Here is a 24,384-nt window from a genome sequence, read left to right as displayed (position 1 = left end):
TCGGTGATGCAAGTTCTAAACCCAGAATCAAGCACAGTTGGTTCAAACCAAATGGATCTTGTTAGGTCCAAATCCAATTAATGTTCTGCTTTATCAAATTTATGTGCAATTCAACTGGTACAAGGAACACAAAGAGTAACAAATTATGGTGAAATAGAATTAAATCAGAAACTTTATAAAACTAAGGACTATCTAAATTATCACCATGAGCATATTTCTCAACTTGATTGAGTAGAAATTATACGCATGCATCCATTTGAGATTACCCAGATCAGTAGAGTTTATAAAAGGGACCGAAAAGGGTAAATTAAGAAAAGCCTGATGTTCTTGTGGAGCAAACACGAGACACTTGGTCCTTTGATAAGTAGAGAGCTCGTGGACAGGAGATTGATGAGGTTCTCATTCATTGAAACGTCCAACATCTTGAGTCCCATTCTAGAGCTCGTAGATCAAACTTTTCGCCCCGTGTGTTTGTGGGAAGGAGTGGTGTTCATGGACTTGAGTTGGTAGCCGTTATTTGAGGTAGGAAAATAAGGAGTTGATGGGGGGATTCCCATGCCCCACGCTGTCGTATTTAAGCGTGGATACGATGGATTTGCTCATGTCTCTTGTAAAATCCATGCAAAAGGTTCATGGATTTCGAGAATATTTTATTGGTTTCAGCATCAATGATCAACGTGACAGATGACGCTGTCATGGGGGAATGGCTGTCGGAATGTGATGAAACTGCCATGAATTTTTCTCCTACCGACGCATTGTACTTCCTTTGGTTTGTAAATCTAAGTTTCTAGTACTTAATTTGATTATTATTTGGGGAGAGAGTATGTGGAGTATGTAACCAATGCAAGGTATGCTTGTGATATTCGATTCTTTTTTAATATTTATAATCAGTGTGGCATGTGCAATTGTGCATTGAGATTGATGTGAGGAACTGCAATGGTATGGAGATCATAGTTTATTAAAGATTCTGTTTTTTTTTTTTTTGTTTTAATGTAAAGGGAGGCAAAGCCATCTGGCTTGTTAAGTGAGCATGAAGAAAATTTTATTATAGAGAAGAAAAGAGCTATAATTAACGAGGCTTGTCAGTCACTAAAATACATGTACATTGTTGCACATGATCTATTATTTTAGTCCGAAGTTTAGAGAATCCAAGTCCGCATTTCTGATTGCATAAAATTGGCCGACCATTCAGCAATGTAAGTGTAATTTTCGGCACACATGATCATAGGTGTCATCTTGATTGGGTGCCGGTTTGACATCTTTCGATACAAATCATTTCTTCCAAGAGGTCCAAAAATTAGAATTTTGGAAATATGTTGAGGAGTTTTGCACATATATTAAGCTATAGTTTATTGATGTTTCTGAAAATGTATTTGTTCTAAGCTATTTCTTGCTAGGAATAATACAGCTCAACTGAGATTAAGCAAACCTAGGTCAAGCATCCAAAGGATTCAATCCTAGAGACCCATCAACCCAAATCGCAAACATGTTGCATGAAGAATATTATTTGCCTCAACCATGTTGAGAGAAGGGATTGGAAATTCCTTAGAGTTCGAAATATTTACTGGCAGTTTAGGTTTGAGCAATTTATACTTTTCAATTTTAACCATATATATAGATTCTTTTAAAGACTTCAACCATAGTTTGTTCTCCATTTTTCTTCTCTAATTCCGTCATCCTTACATCTTCAAATCATGACAAGAATATGAAAAAAGAGGCATGAAATAAAAAAAAAATACTTTTCTTTTTTTTTCTTAGAAATAGGAGAGCTTCCGGCGCACTCATATTTCATTAAGCAAATAAAATCAAATGACAAAGACAGGAGCAGAGGGAGGGTAGGGAAAATAAATAGAGAAAATAGAAAGATAAAAGAAGAGAGCGGTGTTGGAAATTTAAGTTGCAGACACAAATTTTTATAATAAATATAATTAATCAAAAGAAAAAAAATAAATTGAGTCAAAGACACTTCGCTATATATAGAGGCATTCTAACCCGTCTATCTTATAGGATTCAATTACAATAGTATCTTCGTAAGGATGCATTTCCACATAGGAAGATTTAATTGAATTGCTTCTAGGTGCTCCTATCTCAAGAATTAGGATGCAATAATTTTTTTTAAAAAAAGAAAAAAAAACTTTTTGGAAAGAATATAAAGAAACAGAAATATTTTATTTTTTTAAAAAAATACAGTAAGATACATGAAGGAAAGTCATATATTTTTAATGGAGTCATTCTACGGCTAGTCTGGTTAACAAATCAAAGGTAGCGACTGTTCAGTCCAACAATAGCGGTCATTCAAATATGCAACGGTAAAAATCCCAACAGATGCAGGCATAAAACGGCTATATTTCATATGGGCAAAAATAGTGGAATTTGAGGTGTTTTGAAACACTCAAAAGAAGAAAAAACGACAAGAAGTGGATCCATGAAAAGGTTTGCTTCATATTTGACGCCAAGAGAACTATTCCGATCTTTATAAAGCTTGATATTGCCAAATTTGTACTTCAGGGGTTGATATTGTATATATGACTATTGGGCTCTATTCAAAGGCACCGAATGCAGGATAAAGTTAGTCAATCCCACCTGTCATGTAAGAGAAATGCATATGGTATTAATGTTGTCTTCCAATATGTCCATATAAGTTTACATCAAAAAAAAAATGTGTCCATATAAGTTGGAGATCATATGAGTGGGTTTAATAACATTTGTCTTGCCAGGGAAATAAGCCAAATAGTTGCGCATATATTGTCAGACCATCAAGAGCTGTGTTTTCTTTTGGGGGGTGGGGGAAATAAGTTTAGTGAACATGAAACATGTCTAGCACAAAGAAAGTGATGCAGGACAACTGCAGGAAGGAGAGGAAAGAGGGAAGGAGAGGAAAGAGGGAAGATGGAAGAAGATGAGAAGAGGAGGGGGAGGAAGAAGAACCAGGCTTCTCATCTGGCTCTGGCCATAGCTTCACACCAGAGCTTTAGAAAGAAAGGAGACTAATTTTCATTCATCATTTATCAAAAACCTAAACATGAGCATAGACTTATATATATAGGGTCACAAAATAACAAATAGGCCCCTGCAAAGAAAACAATTCGAAAAAGGTCCTAAAATGACAATATGCAAATAAACCCAATCAACATAACATAAATCTAACTAAAATAAATCAATCCAAAATAAAATCAAACTGGTTGAACTGGCTGGACCCTGTGGCAACCATAGACTTGATGATGGCTGATCTGGCATTGGTGTCCACACCAACTCTCTCTGGATGGAAAAAAGTCGACCTCGACGAAAGCAGCTCGGTGTACCCTCGGTAGTACTCCAACAAGTCTGAGTCAATCGGCGGTAACTCCTCGCGCTGGATCCAAGTGTAGCCGAACTTCGGTCGTTCTCGCCAACGTACCAAAAAATGCTGGATGCCTCCATCACTAGTAAAAACTATTTGCTCGGCTAAAATAGAATCAATATACTCTTTTTATGCTCGATGGAGGAGAAAAGAAAATGAAGATGGCATGGAATTAGTAATAGGATAAGTATCGAGCTCAAGAGAGGGTGCAGCAAAAGAGTCATCAGGGATTGCAACTAAATCATTGATATTAAAAGTAAGGTTTTACCCAAATCAAATAGAAAGTCAATGGTATAGGTGTCAGTGTCATCCTTGTGCAACACCCTGAATGGTCCAACACTAAGAGACAACAATTCTTAAAGATGGATCATTACGTAACCCCAAGTTTGAACATCTTCGGTATGCTTGTGGTAATCAGCTTGCACCTTAGATTGAGCAGGACATACATGACCGCCCTTAAGGATTTTCTGATGCAACTTATAAATGTGTGGTGCAAATGCATATGCAGACTCAGAAATCCTAACATCAGTTTCGATAGGTTGTGCGAGGGCACATCTGTTGCCCAAGAAGACAACCCAAGAGGGGGGGTGAATTGGGTTTGGATTAATTCTCGACCAATTAAAAACTATGATTAGTCATTAACTAATTCTATTGCAAGCAACTAGTTAAGTTACTAGATGAAGTGAATGAAGAGAGAGAGAGAGGACAGCAGCCAATACAGACACAAACCAAATTATAGTGGCTCGGAGCTAACCCTTGCTCCTACGTCCACTCCCCAAGCTTCACTTGAGAGTTCACTATAATCCCTTGGATTACAACCGGTTGTTTTACAAGTTCACAACCCAACTTGTTGTTTTCGCGAGATCACAACGAACTCGGTCGGTTTTCACAGGATCACCGACTAGAACCACCCGATTATTTTTCCGGGATCACAATCGAACCCTTACACCGTTGGTTTTAACTTCGGCTCACCAACAAACCTTACAACCCTTGATTCAATCCCCTGATTGAATCAAGTAAGAAAACAGTTTGGAAAAAGTTACAAGGAAAGCTTCTTTATAAGCAAATATTAATCAATATTAATAGAGTAGAGTTAGAAGCCCTCAAACAGATTTTGGAAGAGGAAGAAGGAGCTTCTCGAACTCTGAGTCTCCTATTTTAGTGCGCTGAGATCTGATGTCAGAGGAAGAGCCTTGAATGCGAAGGGAAGACTTCTAGGAAAGTATTGAATGCGGTTCTTCCTTCTTTTGCTTGACTTTTCTTTTTAATGGACTCTTGGAAGTTGAAAAACACTTATGCTCAGATGGAGTAACTCTCCTCTACTCTACTACTGTTCAATCTGGCTATTTAAACAGTCCCACTTGAAAAATAGCCGTTAGACACTGATTTCTAGCCATTCTGCACAGTCTGCACCTCCTGACAATGTATCCGTTGGGGTCAGAGTCGACTCGCTCGATCTGGAGTCGACTCGGCTGTTGCTGGAGTCGACTCATGCTTTACTGAAGACGACTCGCCCACTGTTCAGGATTTGAATTAAAGTGATGTCCCGTCCTGGAGTCGACTCGGGCCAAACTTGGAGTCGACTCGCCAATATCCGGAGATGATTCGGTACTTTCGAGACGGCTCATTCTCAGGTTTCCAGAGATCTATGTTTCTGCATTTCTCTCTCGAGTCGACTCGGATCATCTTGGAGTCGACTCGGCTCTCAGAGCCCGAAAAAACTGATCCTCTGTCTTTTGAGTTGAATTGTCTCGGAGTCGACTCGGATTATCTTGGAGTCGACTAGGCTCTCAGAGCCCGAAAAACGATCCTCTGTCTTTTGAGTTGAACTGTCTCGGAGTCGACTCGGATTATCTTTGAGTCGACTCGGCTCTCAGAGCCACTTTGTTTGGTTTTCTGCCTTTCAGTCTACTTTCCTCTGAGAGTCGACTTTTGCTTGTTTATGAGTCGACTCGCCAAACGTTGGAGTTGACTCGAATTCTTCTGGAGTCGACTCGGTAACAGGGTCCAAAAAATACTTCTCTGTCTTTCTATCTGTTACTCCTTGGAGTCAACTCGAAACTGTCGGAAGTCGACTCGGCAAGCATTGGAGTCGACTCGAAACTGTCGGAAGTCGACTCGGCAAGCATTGGAGTCGACTCGAATCATCTGGAGTCGACTCGGTTACAGGGTCTGAAATTCATCTTTCTGTCCTTCTATCTGTTCTCAGTCGGAGTCGACTCGTAGTGTACCGGAGTCGACTCGAGCTTGTGCTAGAACCTCTGAAACACTTAGAGTCGACTCGCAATCTTCCGGAGTCGACTCGAGCTTCAGACTTTGGCTCAATTGAGTTCAACACTTAGCCAAATGACTTGGAACAAAAGCTCGATGCTCTTAAAGATAAATTCACATATATTAGCCTGAAACACTGTGGAGTGATTGATTGTAACCCTATTTGATTTTGATGAGCTCAAAGCATTTGAGTATATCTTATGTTTACTAATGAATTCAATCTAGTGTTTCAGTGAAAATATTGGAAACTTATGGTTAAGTGTCTCTAGATATGGTTCAAGATGTTTTGGATAAGTTAAGAAGTCAATTTAAACCAAAGTCTGAGACTCGAGTCGACTCCTGGATATTACGAGTCGACTCCAAGCGTATCAGAAGCATTGGCACAGGCTCGAGTCGACTCCGGAACATTACGAGTCGACTCCGACTAAGAACAGACAGACGAACAGAAAGACCCAACTCAAAATCTGTCAGCGAGTCGACTCCTGAAGTGCGCGAGTCGACTTCGATGCTTGCCAAGTCGACTCCGGAGTAGTATGAGTCGACTCCAGGGAGTTACAGACAAAAAGTCAAAGAGCAATTTTCGGACCCTGAGAGCCGAGTCGACTCCTGAGGAATGCGAGTTGACTCCGATGGTTGGCAGGTCGACTCCAAAGAAAGCGAGAGTCGACTCTCAGTGTAATACAAGGCAAAAGTCAGAGAGCAACTTTCGGACACTGAGAGCCGAGTCGACTCCCGCAAAGCCCGAGTCGACTCCGAGACAGCGCTACTGCAAAAGACAGAAGACAGTGTTTTTGTCTCTGAGACGCGAGTCGACTCCAAGACAGTTTGAGTCGACTCCAAGGCAGCGCTACTCCAAAAAGACAGAAGACTGTTTTTCGGATACTGAGAGGCGAGTCGACTCCGGAACAGTTCGAGTCGACTCCAAGACTGCACGAGCCAAAAGACAGAAGATCGGGAGTTCGGGCTCTGAGCGCCGAGTCAACTCCCAGAATTTCTGAGTCGACTCGAGTGAGCGAAGTTGAAGAATATCTCTATGAGTTCCTTGGAATGAGCCGACTCCAAAAGTACAAGGTCAGCTCCAGATTTTGGCGAGTCGACTCTAGGATAAATCGAGTCGACTCCCAGTCCAGAAGACCACTTTAATTCAAATCCGGAACAGTTGCCGAGCTGACTCCAGAAAAGCATGAGTCGACTCCTGCTACAGCCGAGTCGACTCCAGATCGCGCGAGTCGACTCCGAGCCCAACGGACACATTGTCAGGATGTGCAGAATATGCAGAACGGCTAGTAAAGTGAGTCTAACGGCTAGTTTCCGTGGGGAATGGCTTAAATAGCCACAGAGGACTGTAGCAAAGTAGAGAAGTAACATTCCTTTCAAAGAAAACACAATAACTTCATCTGCCAAAGGGATTTCAATGGAAAAGAAGGAAGAGAGCCATTAACTCCATTCAACCAACTCTTCCCAGCATTAAAGAAGTCTCCTTCTGCCTTCAAGTCTTCAAGACATTCAAGAGGAGACCCAAAGTTCGAGAAGCCCTCCACTACATCATCATAAACTTGTTTGAGGGCTCTTAACTTTTCTATTATTCATATTGCTGAATATCTACTTATTTAGAAGCTGTATTTTTCTCTTTGTTCTTTCTATCCATTTGGTCCTTACTTGATTCAATCAGGGGATTGAATCAAGGGTGTAAAAGGTTTGTTGGTGAGCCTAGGTTGAAACCAACGTGTAAGGGTTCGATTGTGATCCCGGAAAAAACAATCGGATGGTTCTAGTCGGTGAGCCTGGGAAAATCGACCGAGTTCGTTGTGACCTCGTAAAACAACAAGTTAGGTTGTGAGCTTGTAAAACAACCGGCTGTAATCCGAGGGGTTATAATGAATTCCCAAGTGAGGCTTGGGGAGTGGACGTAGGAGCAAGGATTAGCTCCGAACCACTATAAAATCATTGTGTTTGTGATTGCATTTGTCTCTCTTACTTTCATTTCATTCACTGCACATAGCATCTAATTAATCAACTTGCAAAAAGGATTAATTAATATCTCACAAACCATTTAATTGTAATAATTATTTTAAAACCCAATTCACCCCCCCTCTTGGGTTGTCTATCTAGGCAACAAGTGGTATCAGAGCCTGAACTCTTTTACCCAAAGAGTAAAAGATCAAAATAATAACCCCATTTGGATCTTCCCACATTGAGGGACAGTCCACCCAAAGACCCCCATTCTTTAATGGATCCGACTACTCATATTGGAAGGCTAGGATGAGAATATTTATCCAAGCCCAAGACTATGAGATGTGGACTATTATACTAAATGGACCATACATCCCGTCCATCTATGTAGAGGGTGTCACTGTACCCAAACTTGAAAAGAATTGGGATGACAATGACTTTAGAAAGGCATAACTCAATGCCAAAGCAATGAATGTGCTTTACTATGCATTAGATAGAAATGAATTCAATAGAGTCTCTACTTGCAATTCTGCAAAAGAGATTTGGGATAGACTTGAAGTGACCCATGAGGGCACGAATCAAGTCAAAGAATCCAAAATAAATATATTAGTTCATAAGTATGAATTATTTAAGATGGATTCTAATGAAACAATCACTTGCATGTTCACTAAATTTACTGATATTGTCAATGGCCTAAAAAGCCTTGGCAAAAATTATACTAACAGTGAGCTTGTCAGGAAGATTCTTCGCTGTCTACCAAGGTCATGGGAAGCCAAGGTGACGGCAATCCAAGAAGCCAAGGACTTGAACAAGCTTCCACTTGAGGAGCTTCTTGGATCCCTAATGACGCACGAGCTCACAATGAAACAACACAGCGAAGAAGAGTCCTCCCACAAGAAAAAGGTAATAGCCCTCAAATCTGTTTCTACTAATAAAGACTTATCTTGCAGCAGCAGCAGTGAAGAGGAAGACAATGAGAGAGATGATGATGAGGCTCTTCTCGTGCGTAAGTTCAGAAGATTCATCAACCGAAAGAAGTCCTCACATCAAAGGAGAGGCCCCTCAAATTCCTATCACAAGGATAAAGGTAAGGAAAGAGAAAATGAGAGGATTGGATGTTATGAGTGTAAAAAGCCGGGGCACTTCAGAGCTGAGTGTCCTTTGCTGAAGAAGGGGAGCAAGTACAAGAAGAAGAAAGTCCTCGTCTCCACCCTATCGGACTCCGACACATCATCATCATCATCGGATGAAGAACAAGAAGAAAAGGCCAATCTGTGTTTTATGGCTAACGATAATGAGGTAACATCCGGAACACATTTAGAGTTTACATTCGATGAATTATATGATGCCTTCAATGAATTAATGGATGAGTACAAGACAATAAATCTTAAAAACAAAGAATTAAAATTAACTAACCAAACTCACCTCCGTAAGTATGATACATTAGTTAAGGAAAAAGATATTATTGTTAAAGAAAATTCAGAACTTAAGACAAGCAATCAAATCTTAATTCAAAAGACTAAAACCTTAACTAAAGATAATGATAGGCTGAACAAAGAAATTTTAGAACTTAAAAACAATAATCATATTATAAAAGAGAGTCTCACAAAAGACCTAAATAATCTAAAAACAGAAAAACAAAAATTGACACTAGAACTTGAAAAGTACAAACCTTTTGTAGAAAAATTTACATATAGCTCAGAAAAATTAGAGATGATACTTAATAGTCAACGAGCTGTGTTCAATAGAGCCGGTTTAGGGTATAAACCTAAAAATAAGCAAAAACTTCTTAGTAACTTCTTTGTTAAAGCAGGAGAAAGCACAACTAAGAAAGTAACATGTTTTTGCTGTGGAACATTAGGACATAAAGCAAATGTGTGCGATTATAGAAAAGAAAAAACTAAAAGAAAAATTAAAAGGGTTTGGGTTCCAAAAGGAACCAATACTACTAACCATGAAGGACCCAAGAAAACTTGGGTACCTAAAATCGTATGATTTGCTTGTGTAGGAGTGTCTTGCAGCCAAGGTCGACAAAAATTGTTGGTACTTGGATAGTGGCTGCTCAAGACACATGACGGGTGACAAAGACCAATTCTTCACCCTTGAGCCTAAGAAGGGAGGTGCTGTGACATTTGGAGACAATAGCCAAGGTCACATCATTGGTATAGGTAAAGTACAAATTATCCCTTCAACTTTTATTGATAATGTTCGATATGTTGATGGTCTTAAGCATAATCTACTTAGCATTAGTCAATTGTGTGATAGAGGCTTTGATGTTTTGTTCAAACCATCACTATGCATCATAACCAAATCAAATGACAATAGTTTAGTTTTTAAAGGAATAAGACGTGGGAATGTGTATGTTGTAGACCTTGAGGATCTTGCCAAACATAATCCATGTTTAGTTGTTAATGAAATTAAGGATAATGATGCTAGTTGGTTATGGCACCGTAAGTTAGGTCATGCAAGCATGGACACAATATCAAAACTAGTTAAAAGAGATTCCGTGATAGGTTTGCCAAAATTAAAGTTTGAAAAGAATAAAATATGTGAAGCTTGTCAATATGGCAAACAATCAAGGAACTCCTTTAAATCCATAAATTGTGTCTCTACCTCTAGACCTCTAGAACTACTACACATGGATCTATTCGGACCAACTAGAACCACAAGTCTAGGTGGAAGTAAATATGGTCTAGTTATAGTAGATGATTATTCTAGATACACTTGGGTCATGTTCTTAGCTCATAAAGATCAAGCATTTTCAGTTTTTAAGAAATTTCATAAGGAAGTAACAAATGCTAGAGATACTTCAGTCATAGCTATTAGAAGTGACCATGGTACCGAATTTGAAAATCATTTATTTGATGAGTTTTGTAGTAAACAGGGGATAACTCATAATTTTTCTGCACCTAGGACACCACAACAAAATGGAGTTGTGGAAAGGAAAAATAGAACTCTAGAGGAAACGGCTAGAACCATGTTATGTGAAAGTAACCTCCCTAAGTACTTTTGGGGAGAAGCCATCAATATCTCTTGTCATATATTAAATAGAGTTTTATTGAGACCCATTATAAAGAAAACACCTTATGAACTTTGGAAAAAACAGAAAACCAAAAGTAAACTATTTTCATGTCTTTGGATGTAGGTGTTTTATTCATAATAATGGGAAAGATAATCTAGAAAAATTTGACTCTAAATCTGATGAGGGTATATTCTTGGGGTACTCTACAAACTAGTAAAGCATATAGAGTCTTTAATAAAAGAATCCTAGTTATAGAAGAATCCATACATGTTGTTTTTGATGATTCTAATGATATCTCTTCTAGTAAGAAAGTTAATTTTGATGATGATGCTGAAATTCTTGAAGAAAAGATTGGTGAGATGACAATACAAGATGATGAACAAAAATTAATTGGAGTTGCATCATCAAGCCAAGAGGCTATTGTGGATCATGGGTTGACTAAGGCTTGGAGGTATGCTCACGGACATCCTAAGGAATTAATTTTAGATGATCCATCTCAACCTGTTAGGACTAGAGCATCTCTTAGGAACATAAATAACTATCTAGCTTTTGTCTCACATTTTGAGCCCAAACACATAGAAGAAGCTGAAAAAGATGTAAATTGGATAAATGCAATGCAAGAAGAATTAAACCAATTTACTAGAAACAAGGTATGGAATCTAGTTGAACAACCTTCTGAATACTCAATTATAGGTACCAAATGGATATATAAAAATAAACTTGATGAAAATGGAATTGTAATAAGGAATAAGGCTAGACTAGTTGCAAAGAGATATAATCAAGAAGAAGGTATAGATTTTGATGAAATCTTAGCTCCTGTAGCTAGACTTGAGGCAATTAGACTGCTACTAGCATTTGCATGCTCTAAGGATTTCAAACTATTTCAAATGGATGTAAAAAGTGCATTTCTAAATGGGTATATTAATGAGGAGGTGTATGTAGAACAACCACCAGGTTTTGAAAATCATCAATACCCTAATCATGTGTATAAATTGAACAAAGCACTTTATGGTTTGAAACAGGCACCTAGAGCATGGTATGAAAGACTTAGCAAATTTCTATTAGATCATGAATTCTCTAGGAGAAATGTAGATACAACACTGTTTTTGAAGAAGAAAAATAAAGATATGTTATTAGTGCAGATTTATGTTGATGATATTATTTTCGGTGCTACTAACAATCGCCTCTGCGAAGAATTTGCTGACTTGATGCAGAGTGAGTTTGAAATGAGCATGATGGGAGAGCTGAACTATTTTCTCGGACTTCAAATCAAACAATCAACAGAAGGGATCTTCATCAATCAAGCTAAATACATCAAGGAGATGCTTAAGAAGTTTGATATGGAGGAAAACAAGTCAATCAGCACACCCATGAGCTCATCATGCAAACTAGACCAAGTTGAATCAGGTAAATCTGTAGATCAAAAGATGTATAGAGGTATGATAGGATCTTTATTGTATCTCACTGCAAGTAGACCTGATATCATGTTTAGTGTATGCATGTGTGCTAGATATCAGTCTAATCCTAAGAAATCTCATCTAATTACAGTAAAAAGAATTTTTAAATACCTAATAGGAACAAAAAATATAGGTTTGTGGTATTCTAAAGAATCTAGTCTGAAATTAATAGGATACACAGATTCAGACTTTGCTGGTTGTAAGCTTGATAAAAAAAGCACCAGCGGGTCATGTCAATTCTTAGGAGAAAATTTAATCTCATGGTTTAGCAAGAACAAAACTCGGTTGCTTTATCTACTGCTGAAGCTGAATATGTAGCAGCCGGGAGTTGTTGTGCTCAAATCATGTGGATTAAACAACAACTTGAAGACTATGGCATTAAACAAGACAAAATTTCCATTAATTGTGATAATACAAGTGCCATTAATCTCACTAAAAATCCAATTCAACATTCAAGAACTAAACATATTGAGATAAGACATCACTTCATAAGAGATCATGTACTGAATGGTGATGTGACACTTCAATTTGTTTGCACTAATGATCAATTAGCTGATATCTTCACAAAACCTTTGAGTGAAGAGAGATTTAGTGTGCTTAGGAGAGGATTAGGAGTGATTGATCCATCCTAGTGATGTTCTCCTCTAGTTCATTGATTTTGATGATTAGATTGTGTTAAAAATAGAATTTCTCATCTATGATCATCAAATCAGATCATAAACTTAGTGATTATTCCTTGTTTGGCACGAAAAGAGCATGATTTTTAAGTGCGTGCCAGAGTTCGAGTCGACTCAGATACGCTTCAGAGTCGGCTCATAAGGAGGAGTCGACTCGCACAAAGACGGGAGTCGACTCGAAGACAATGACAGCATTAGGGGAGTCGACTCGCGCATATTTTGGAGTCGACTCGAGGTCGAGTCGACTCGAGACTTACAGGAGTCGACTCGCGGTCGGGATCCGAGTTTTTAACCCTAATCCAAGCGTTTAATCAACACTTCTATTCACCGCCTCCACTGTTCAAAAACCCTAGAGCCGTCTCCTAGGTCGTCTCCGACCGTCCTTAGGGCTTTCCCGTCGACCTTCTTCCGTCCCTTAGATTTTTACCCCATCCCTAGGTCAAGGATGCCTCGTAAAGCCGTTGTCCCAAGCCGGAAGAGGCCCCAACCCACGAGCGGCATCGAGCGACGGTCCAAAGCTCGGAACGATCCCGTGAGGCCACAACCTCCGGCTCGTTCTCCGCCGAGGCCGGTTCCCTCGCGACCGTGTGCCGGGAAGGCGGTCTCCACCGGGATATACGTCAACTTTGACTATCTCTCTCGGGAGGGCTTCACTATAGGAGAGAGGTTAAGGGCCTAAGGTTTAGAGTTCTTGTGTTCATTAGATCTCCCCACATACCCAGGTCTAGTTAGGGAGTTCTATAGAACCGTGCATAGGGGCAATGGGGGTATAGAGGGAACCGTAGCGGGTGTCCCATTATTTATTTCAGAGGATTTCATAGCTCAAATCCTCCATCTTCCCCAAGTAGGGGTATCTCCTACACACCCCGAGGATAGGACTGAGGCCCTTACGGCCATTTTAGGGAGTCCACCCCAGTCCCCACTAGACGAGGTGTCCGCTGGCTCTCTTTCTGTTGAGATGCGGCTCCTCCTGAGCATTATTTCTAGGACACTATTCCCTAAAACCGGCCGTTTTGACTTTGTGTCTGAGAGGGACCTAGCCCTCATGTATTACATTCTCCAAGACACACCTATTAACTTCCCCAAGATGATCTATAGATACCTGTGTGAGCCACTAGATAGACCTAGGCTCACCCTTCCTTATGGGATGATGTACACCCTGATCTTTAGGGAGTCCGGGATCCCAATTCCTGAGGGGGAACCCTCTCGTGCATTGCGATGGACATATTGTATGGGTGAGGGAACCCTACACAGGATGGGGTTTCATAAGGTAGAGAAAACTTGGGTCAGAAAACCATCTACCTCCACACATACTACCAGACACTCCCCCAGTCCTGACCCTGATTCAGACATTCCCACCTTTCCCTCCACCTCAGCACCATCCACCTCTGCCGGACCCTCCACTGCTCCACCTACTCAGCCATTAGAGGTCCGGATATCACCTGAGCAGCTCCGGGAGTTGCGATAGGAAATCGTCAGGGACCTTCGGGATGATCTGCTGAGGGAGCTCCGAGGTCCAGCGACTGCTCCCTCCACTGCCCCCTCTTCTGCATTGGTTCCTTCCCTATCAGTCGTGACCGAGATGACGGCCCATGTGCGGGAAGAAATCTACAATGTCAGAAGCCTGATACAAGCCCAGTTCTCCAACATGAGCGATATCACAAGCAACACACGGAAGTTGCGAGATAACATCCGACACGATATGGGCACTACTACTCAGGGAGCCGAGCGCTTGGCGAATGTGCTGGTCGCCAAGCTGGACACACTTCAGGAGACTTTGACCGAGCTCTCCACGACACACAGCAGGGCCACCTCGGCCATTATCACCCAGCTAGGGAATGTCACGGACGGGGTCAGTCTCCTCATGGAGCAAAACAGACTGAGCATAGGAGCATCCTCGAAGAAGCCCTAGCTTATTTTGTTTACTTTGACATGTATTTACTGCTTTACTTATTGTATTCACAAATATACTTACATACACATCAATACAATGAGTAGACAAATTTCTTCAAAATTGTGCAAATTGATCTCTGCTTACCTCCTTTTTGATACGATGACAAAAAGGGAGAGAAATATTTAATAGATATGTAAAAGGGGGACAAAAACTCTTCAAACAAACAATAATTTGTTCTTAGTGGATTTGATATCTCGAGGCTCATTATCTCTCTGTTGGGGCTCCTAATGGAGTAATCTCCAGAATCTATTCAAGGGATATTCGGAGATTAGTTGAATCCTACTCAAGAACAAATTGACAGATTTTTCCTCTAAAAACCAAAAATTTCAGTTCAAAAGCTTCAATGCACTAAAAGAAAATTCAGAGAATCAAAACAAAGTTGAATGCATATGTTGAGGGGGAGAATCTAAATTTTCAAGAAAGCAAAATCATTAAATATATATAAGCCAAACAATTGATTGCATGACATGAAGGCTTATATAATTCCAAATGAAATGGGGAGCTTTAACTCCAAAATTTATTGTTTCACATCTTTCAAGTTTGGATAAATTAAATACCAAACATGTGAATTCATTTCGAAATTGTATTATAAATTTCTTTGTTTGTTGAGCAATTCACTTTATATATACTCAATGTTTTGTCATCATCAAAAAGGAGGAGATTGTGGAGTGATTGATTGTAACCCTATTTGATTTTGATGAGCTCAAAGCATTTGAGTATATCTTATGTTTACTAATGAATTCAATCTAGTGTTTCAGTGAAAATATTGGAAACTTATGGTTAAGTGTCTCTAGATATGGTTCAAGATGTTTTGGATAAGTTAAGAAGTCAATTTGAACCAAAGTCTGAGACTCGAGTCGACTCCTGGATATTACGAGTCGACTCCAAGCGTATCAGAAGCATTGGCACAGGCTCGAGTCGACTCCGAAACATTACGAGTCGACTCCAACTAAGAACAGACAGACGAACAGAAAGACCCAACTCAAAACCTGTCAGCGAGTCGACTCTTGAAGTGCGCGAGTCGACTCCGATGCTTGCCAAGTCGACTCCGGAGTAGTATGAGTCGACTCCAGGGAGTTACAGACAAAAAGTCAGAGAGCAATTTTCAGACCCTGAGAGCCGAGTCGACTCCTGAGGAATGCGAGTCGACTCCGATGGTTGGCAGGTCGACTCCAAAGAAAGCGAGAGTAGACTCTCAGTGTAATACAAGGCAAAAGTCAGAGAGCAACTTTCGGATACTGAGAGCCGAGTCGACTCCCGCAAAGCCCGAGTCGACTTCGAGACAGCGCTACTGTAAAAGACAGAAGACAGTGTTTTTGTCTCTGAGACGTGAGTCGACTCCAAGACAGTTTGAGTCGACTCCAAGGCAGCGCTACTCCAAAAAGACAGAAGACTGTTTTTCGGATACTGAGAGGCGAGTCGACTCCGGAACAGTTCGAGTCGACTCCAAGACTGCACGAGCCAAAAGACAGAAGATCGGGAGTTCGAGCTCTGAGCGCCGAGTCGACTCCCAGAATTTCTGAGTCGACTCGAGTGAGCGAAGTTGAAGAATATCTCTATGAGTTCCTTGGAATGAGCCGACTCCAAAAGTACAAGGTCAGCTCCAGATTTTGGCGAGTCGACTTCAGGATAAATCGAGTCGACTCCCAGTCCAGAAGACCACTTTAATTCAAATCCGGAACAGTTGCCGAGCCGACTCCAGAAAAGCATGAGTCGACTCCTGCTACAGCCGAGTCGACTTCAGATCGCGCGAGTCGACTCCGAGCCCAACGGACACATTGTCAGGATGTGCAGAATATGCAGAACGGCTAGTAAAGTGAGTCTAACGGCTAGTTTCCGTGGGGAATGGCTTAAATAGCCACAGAGGACTGTAGCAAAGTAGAGAAGTAACATTCCTTTCAAAGAAAACACAATAACTTCATCTGCCAAAGGGATTTCAACGAAAAAGAAGGAAGAGAGCCATTAACTCCATTCAACCAACTCTTCCCAGCATTAAAGAAGTCTCCTTCTGCCTTCAAGTCTTCAAGACATTCAAGAGGAGACCCAAAGTTCGAGAAGCCCTCCACTACATCATCATAAACTTGTTTGAGCGCTCTTAACTTTTCTATTATTCATATTGCTGAATATCTGCTTATTTAGAAGCTGTATTTTTCTCTTTGTTCTTTCTATCCATTTGGTCCTTACTTGATTCAATCAGGGGATTGAATCAAGGGTGTAAAAGGTTTGTTGGTGAGCCTAGGTTGAAACCAACGTGTAAGGGTTCGATTGTGATCCCGGAAAAATAATCGGGTGGTTCTAGTCGGTGAGCCTGAAAAAACCGACCGAGTTCGTTGTGACCTCGTAAAACAACAAGTTAGGTTGTGAGCTTGTAAAACAACCGGCTGTAATTCGAGGGGTTATAGTGAATTCCCAAGTGAGGCTTGGGGAGTGGACGTAGGAGCAAGGGTTAGCTCCGAACCACTATAAAATCATTGTGTTTGTGATTGCATTTGTCTCTCTTACTTTCATTTCATTCACTGCACATAGCATCTAATTAATCAACTTGCAAAAAGGATTAATTAATATCTCACAAACCATTTAATTGTAATAATTATTTTAAAACCCAATTCACCCCCCGTCTTGGATTGTCTATCTGGGCAACAAACACTAGATTGAATTCATTAGTACAACATGAAATATACTCAAATGCTTTGAGCTCATCAAAATCAAATAGGGGTATAACCAATCACTCCACAATCTTCCCCTTTTTGATGATGACAAAATATTGAGTATTTGCAAAGGAAATTGCTCAACCAAAAGGAGATTTATAGTAAAGTTTTGAAATGAATTCAAATGTCTAGTCATTTAATTTATCCAAAATTGAAAGGTATGAATCAGTAAATCCAGAAATTAAAGCTCCCCCTTTCATTTGGAATTATATAAGCCTTCATATCATGCAATCAATTGTTTGGCTTATATGTGTTTAATGAATTTGCTTTCTTAAGATTTCAGATTCTCCCCCTCAATATATGCATTCAATTTTGTTTAGGTTCTCTGAATTTTCTTTTAATGTCTTGAGCTTAAATTCTTACTTTCAGAGGGAAAAGCTGTCAATTTATTCTTGCTTATGATTACTATGATTACTTTTAGCTTTAAGGATTTTTTTTTTAGTGATTCCCTTTACATTTCAATTCATCATATTTTCTCCCCCTTTTTGTCATCATAGCAAAAAGGCACAAAACACAGAAAAGTATGCACAATTTTGAAAGAAAATTTCTACTCATTGTATTAAATTCAAATTTGAGTACAAGAGTGATTACATATTAGAAAAAGTTCTTAGGGGACTGTATATCATAAAATCAAATAAAAATACACTAGGTTTTCTTTGTAGTGGAGGATGTGGCTCCCGTTCTCAGTCGATTAACTTGCATGACCAAGCTTATCCCCTCAGAGACATTTCCTAGTTGCTCGATGATCTCCGAGGTGGCCCTAGACTGTATCGAGGTGAGCTGGGTCACACTTTCTTGGAGGGTGTCAAGTTTGGAGATCAAGACATTTGTTAGCCTTTCTGCACCCTGACTTTGGCTACCAAGCTCGTGTCTGATGCTATCTCGCATCTTCCTGGTGTCATCCTTTACGTCGCTATATTCCAATATTGAGCTTGGACTAGGCTTCTGATGTTGTAGATTTCCTCCTTTAGGTCTGCAACCATCTTGGACACGGCTGCTAAGGAGGGAACAACATCAGAGGAGGGAGCAGTCAGGGGACCTCGGAGCTCTCTCAACAAGTCATCTCTCAGCTCCCTCGCAATCTCCTGTCTCATCTCCCGGAGATGCTCAGGACAGATCCTGACCTCCAGGGGCTGCTAAGGTGGTGGTGCAGTAGAAGGTCCAGCTGAAGTGGATAGGAATGAAGGACCAGAAGTGGAAGGAAAAGTGGAAGGAGCTATGTAGTGATCCTGGTCATGATCAGGACTAGGTGAGTGATGGGTGGTAGGGTCGGATGGTGTGGATGAAGAGGTTCTCCTAACCCAGACTCCTTCTACTTTATGGAAGCCCATCCTGTGAAGAGTCTCCTCACCCATACGATCAGTGTGCCTAAGGGAGCGTGTGGGTTCTCCCTCAAGGATAGGGACCTCTAACTTCCTAAAGAAGAGTGTGAATAGCATGCCATAAGGAAGACTCAACCTAGGTTTATCTAGGGTTTCACAGATATATTTGTAGATGAGTTTTGGGAAGTTGATGGGAGTGTCTTGGAGAATGTGGAACATCAATGCTAGGTCTCTCTCGGAGATGAAGTCAAACGTACCTGTTTTGAAAAAGAGAGTCCTAGAAATGATACTTAGGAGGAGCCGCATTTCAGCTGAAAGCTGATTTGCAAACACCTCCTCTATTGGGGATTGAGGTGGGCTCCCTAAGATGGCCGTAAGGGCTCAGTCCTATCATGGGGATGAGTGGGAAAGATCCCTTCTCGGGAGAGATGGAGGATTCGAACAATGAAGTCCTCCGAGATAAAAACAGGGATACTCGCTATGGTTCCCTGGATACCACCACTACCTCGGGCTACAGTCCCATAAAATTCCCTAACTAACCCTGGGTAGGTAGGGTGGTCTAAAGAACAGAACAACTCTAACCCTTGAGCCCTAAGATGATGCCCTAGGGTGAACCCTTCCCGGGAGAGGAAGTCAAAGTTGACTTTCCTCCCGGTAGAGACTGCCCTCCCGGCACACGGATGCGAGGGAACCGGCCTAGGCGGGGAAGGAACCGGAGGTGGTGGCCTCATGGGTTCGTTCCATGCCTTGGACCATCGCTTGGCGCCGCTCATGAAGAGAGGTCTCTTCCGGCTCGAGACAACGGCTTTCCTAGGCATTTTGACCTAAAAATCGAGGGATGGATAAGAGAAATGGAAGAAAACTCGAGTGAGAGGACCTAGAACGGGTCGGAGACGAGGTCAGAGACGACTCTAGGATTTTGGAACAGTGGCGGCCGAGAATAGAAGTGAGGAATAAACGTTTCGATTAGGGTTAAAAATCGAATTTCCGACCTTGAGTCGACTCCGGTAAGTCACGAGTCGACTCGACTCCTAAATATGCGCGAGTTGACTCGCCCACGAGCCGATTCTAAAATCTATTTGAGTCGACTCGAACTCTGGCACATAACCAAAAAACTTGTTATTACCATGCCAAAGGAGAGAGTTATGGAAATATATAAGATTTAAGAACTGATTTGATGACCATAGATAAGAAATCCTATGTCTAACATAAGCTAATCATCAAAATCAATCAATTAGAGGGGAGTATCACAAGAATGAATCAATCACTCCTAACCCTCTTCTAAGAATACAAAATCGATCTTCACTCAAGGGTTTTGTGAAGATATCAGCAAGTTGATCATCAGTGCAAACAAATTCAAGCATTACATCACCATTTAACATATGATCTCTTATGAAGTGATGTCTTATCTCAATATGTTTAATTCTTGAGTATTGAATTGGATTTTTAGTTAGATTTATGGCACTTGTATTATCACAATTTATGGAAATCTTATCTTGTTTAATGCCATAATCTTCAAGTTGTTGCTTGATCCATAAGATTTGAGCACAACAACTTCCGGCAGCAACATATTCGGCTTCAGCCATAGATAGTGCAACCGAATTTTGTTTCTTGCTAAACCATGAAATTAGATTTTCTCCTAAAAATTAACAAGACCCGCTGGTGCTTTTTCTATCAAGTTTACAACCAGCGAAGTCTGAATCAGTGTATCCTATTAAATTTATGCTTGATTCTTTAGAGTACCATAGACCTATGTTTTTTGTTCCTATGAGATATTTAAAAATTCTCTTAAATGCAATTAGGTATGATTCCTTAGGATTAGATTGATATCTAGCATACATGTATACACTAAACATAATATCAGGTCTACTTGCTGTAAGATATAGTAAAGATCCTATCATGCCTCTATACAGCTTTTGATCTACTGATTTACCTAATTCATCTTTGTCTAGTTTGCATGATGAGCTCATGGGGGTGCCAATTGACTTATTTTCATTCATATCAAACTTCTTTAGCATTTTCTTGATGTATTTAGCTTGATTGATGAAAATCCCTTCCTTGGATTGTTTGATTTGAAGTCCGAGGAAGTAGTTCAATTCTTCTATCATGCTCATCTCAAATTCACTCTGCATTAACTCAGCAAACTCTTCGCAAAGGCGATTGTTAGTAGCACCAAAAATAATATCATCTACATAAATCTGCACTACCAACATATTTTTGTTTTTCTTTTTCAAAAATAGAGTTGTATCAACATTTTCTCTAGAAAATTCATGGTCTAATAGAAATTTGCTAAGTCTTTCATACCACGCTCTAGAGGCTTGTTTTAGACCATTAAGTGCTTTGTTTAGTTTATAAACATGATTGGGGTATTGATGATTCTCAAAATCAGGAGGTTGTTTTACATAAACTTCCTCATTAATATACCCATTCAAGAAGGCACTTTTTACATCCATTTGGAATAATTTGAAATCTTTATTGCATGCAAATGCTAGTAACAATCTAATTGCCTCAAGTCTAGCTACAGGAGCAAAAGTCTCATCAAAATCTATACCTTCTTTTTGATTATAGCCCTTTGCTACTAGTCTAGCCTTGTTCCTAATTACAATTCCATTTTCATCAAGTTTATTTTTGTATATCCATTTAGTTCCTATTATTGAGTATTCAGTGGGTCTTTCAACTAAATTCCATACTTTATTTCTTGTAAATTGGTTAAGTTCCTCTTGCATAGCATTTATCCAATTTACATCACTTTCAGCTTCTTCTATGTTTTTAGGTTCTAAAGGTGAAACAAATGCAAGATGATTATTTAAGTTTCAAGAGGCGCTCTAGTTCTAACAGGTTGAGATGAATCATCTAAGATTAATTCTTTAGGGTGGCTATGAGCATACCTCCAAGCCTTAGTAAGCCCATGATCAACAATTACCTCTTGGTTTATTGATGTATCTCCAATCTATTTCGGTTCATTTTCTTGTAATGTCATGTCATTCATCTTTTCCTCAAATATCCTTGCATCATTATCAAGAGCTATTCTCTTGCTAGAAGAGACATCATTAGTATCATCAAAAATAACATGTATAGACTCTTTAATAACAAGGGTTCTTTTGTTGAAGACTCTATAAGCTTTACTTGATGTATAATATCCCAAAAAGATACCTTCATCAGATTTGGAATCAAATTTGCCTAAGTTATCTTTGCCATTATTATGAATGAAACACCTACACTCAAAAATATGAAAATAGTTTACTTTGGGCTTTCTATCTCTCCAAAGTTCACAAGATGTTTTCTTTATAATTGGTCTCAATAAAACTCTATTTAATATATGACATGATGTGTTAATGGCTTCTTCCCAAAAATACTTAGGAAGGTTACTTTCACACAATATAGTTCTAGCCATTTCCTCTATGATTCTATTCTTTCTTTCCACAACTAATTTTGTTGTGGTGTCCTAAGTGCAGAGAAATTATGAGTTATCCCCTTTTTACTACAGAATTCATCAAATAGATGATTTTCAAATTTCGTTCCATGATCACTCCTAATAGCTATAACTGAAGCATTTCTTGAGTTAGTTACTTCCTTATGAAATTTCTTAAATACTGAAAATGCTTCATCTTTATGAGCTAAAAATATGACCCATGTGTATCTAGAAAAATCATCTACAATGACAAGACCATACTTGTTTCCACCAAGGCTTGTGGTTCTAGTTGGTCCAAAAAGATCCATGTGAAGTAGTTCAAGGGGTCTAGCTGTAGAGACACAATTTATGGATTTAAAGGAACTTCTAGATTGTTTGCTATATTGGCATGCTTCACAAATTTTGTTTTTCTCAAATTTTAGTTTTGGCAAACCAATCACAGAATCTCTTTTAACTAATTTTGATATTGTATCCATACTTGCATGACTTAATTTACGGTGCCATAACCAACTTGCATCATTGACTTTAGAATCACTAGCTACTAGGCAACGGCTATTCTTGGCAAGATCTTCAAGATCTACTACATAAACATTGCCACGTCTTATTCCTTTGAATACTAAGCTATTGTCAATTGAGTTGGTTACGATGCATAGAGATGGCTTAAACAGAACATCAAAACCTTTATCACATAATTGACTAACGCTAAGTAAGTTATGCTTAAGACCATCTACAAATCGTATATTATCAACGAAGGTTGAAGAGGTGATTTGTACTTTACCTATGCCAACGATGTGACCTTGGTTATTGTCTCCAAAAGTCACAACACCTTTCTTTTTAGGCTCTAGGATGAAGAATTGCTCTTTGTCACCCGTCATGTGTCTTGAGCAGCCACTATCCAAGTACCAATAGTTTTTGTCTACCTTGGCTGCAAGACACTCCTACATAAGGAAATCATACAATTTTAGGTACCCAAGTTTTCTTGGATCCTTCAAGGTTAGTAATGTTGGTTCCTTTTGGAACCCAAATCTTTTTAATTTTTCTTTTAGCTTCTGTTTTCCTATGGTCACACACATTAGCTTTATGTCCTACTTTTTCACAGCAAAAATAGGTTATATTTTTAGTTTTACTTTCTCCAGCTTTTACAAAAAAGTTTTTAAGAAACTTTTGCTTATTCTTGGGCTTATACCCTAAACCAGCTCTATTAAACACAGCTTGTTGATTATTAAGGACCATCTCCAATTTTTCAGAACTATATGTAAACTTTTCTACAATAGGTTTGTATTTTTCAAGTTCTTTTATTAACTTCAGTTTTTCTGTTTTTAGTAAGTTTAAGTCTTTTGTAAGATTATCTTTTATAGTTTGGTTACTATTTTTAAGTTCTGAAACTTTCTTAGTTAGTCTTTCATTATCTTTAATTAAGGTATTAGTTTTTTGAATTAGCAATTGGTTGCTTGTTTTAAGTTCTAAGTTTTCTTTGATGATAGAATCCTTGTTCTTAATTAATTTATCGTACTTATGAGTGTGAGATTGATTAGTTAGTTTCAATTCTTTATTTTTAAGGTTTATTGTCTTATATTCATCCATTAGTTCATTAAAAGCATCATACAATTCATCAAAGGTAAAATCTAAGTGTGTTTCAGATATTATCTCATTATCATTTGCCATGAAGCAAAAATTTGCTTTTTCCTCTTATTCCTCATCTGATGATGATGAAGTTTGATCGGAGTCTGTCAAGGTGGAGACAAGAGCTTTCTTCTTGTATTTACTGTCCTTCTTCAGCAAAGGACAGTCGATTCTGAAATGTTCCGGCTTCTTGCATTCATAGCAACCGACTTCCTCACTTTTCCTTTTCTTACCTTTGTCCTTGTTGTAGGAACTTGAGGAACCTCTTTTCTGATGAAAGGACTTCTTTCGGTTGATGAATCTTCTAAACTTTCGCACAAGAAGAGCCTCATCTTCATCTCCCTCATTGTCTTCTTCTTCACTGCTGCTACTGCAAGAGGGATTCTTGTTAGAAGAAGTAGACTTAAGGGCAATTACCTTTTTCTTGTAGGAGGACTCTTCTTCACTGTGTTGCTTCATTGTGAGCTCATGTGTCATCAAAGATCCAAGGAGCTCTTCGAGTGCCAGCTTGTTCAAGTCTTTGGCTTCTTGGATCGCCGTTACCTTGGCTTCCCATGACCTTGGTAAAGATCGAAGAACTTTCCTCACAAGGTCACTGTTAGTGTAACTTTTGCCAAGGCTTTTTAGGCCATTGACAATATCAGT

Source organism: Phoenix dactylifera, unplaced genomic scaffold (genome assembly GCF_009389715.1).
Source record: "Phoenix dactylifera cultivar Barhee BC4 unplaced genomic scaffold, palm_55x_up_171113_PBpolish2nd_filt_p 000960F, whole genome shotgun sequence".
In the NCBI taxonomy this organism is placed as follows: Eukaryota; Viridiplantae; Streptophyta; class Magnoliopsida; order Arecales; family Arecaceae; genus Phoenix; species Phoenix dactylifera.
This window is presented reverse-complemented; position numbering follows the sequence as displayed.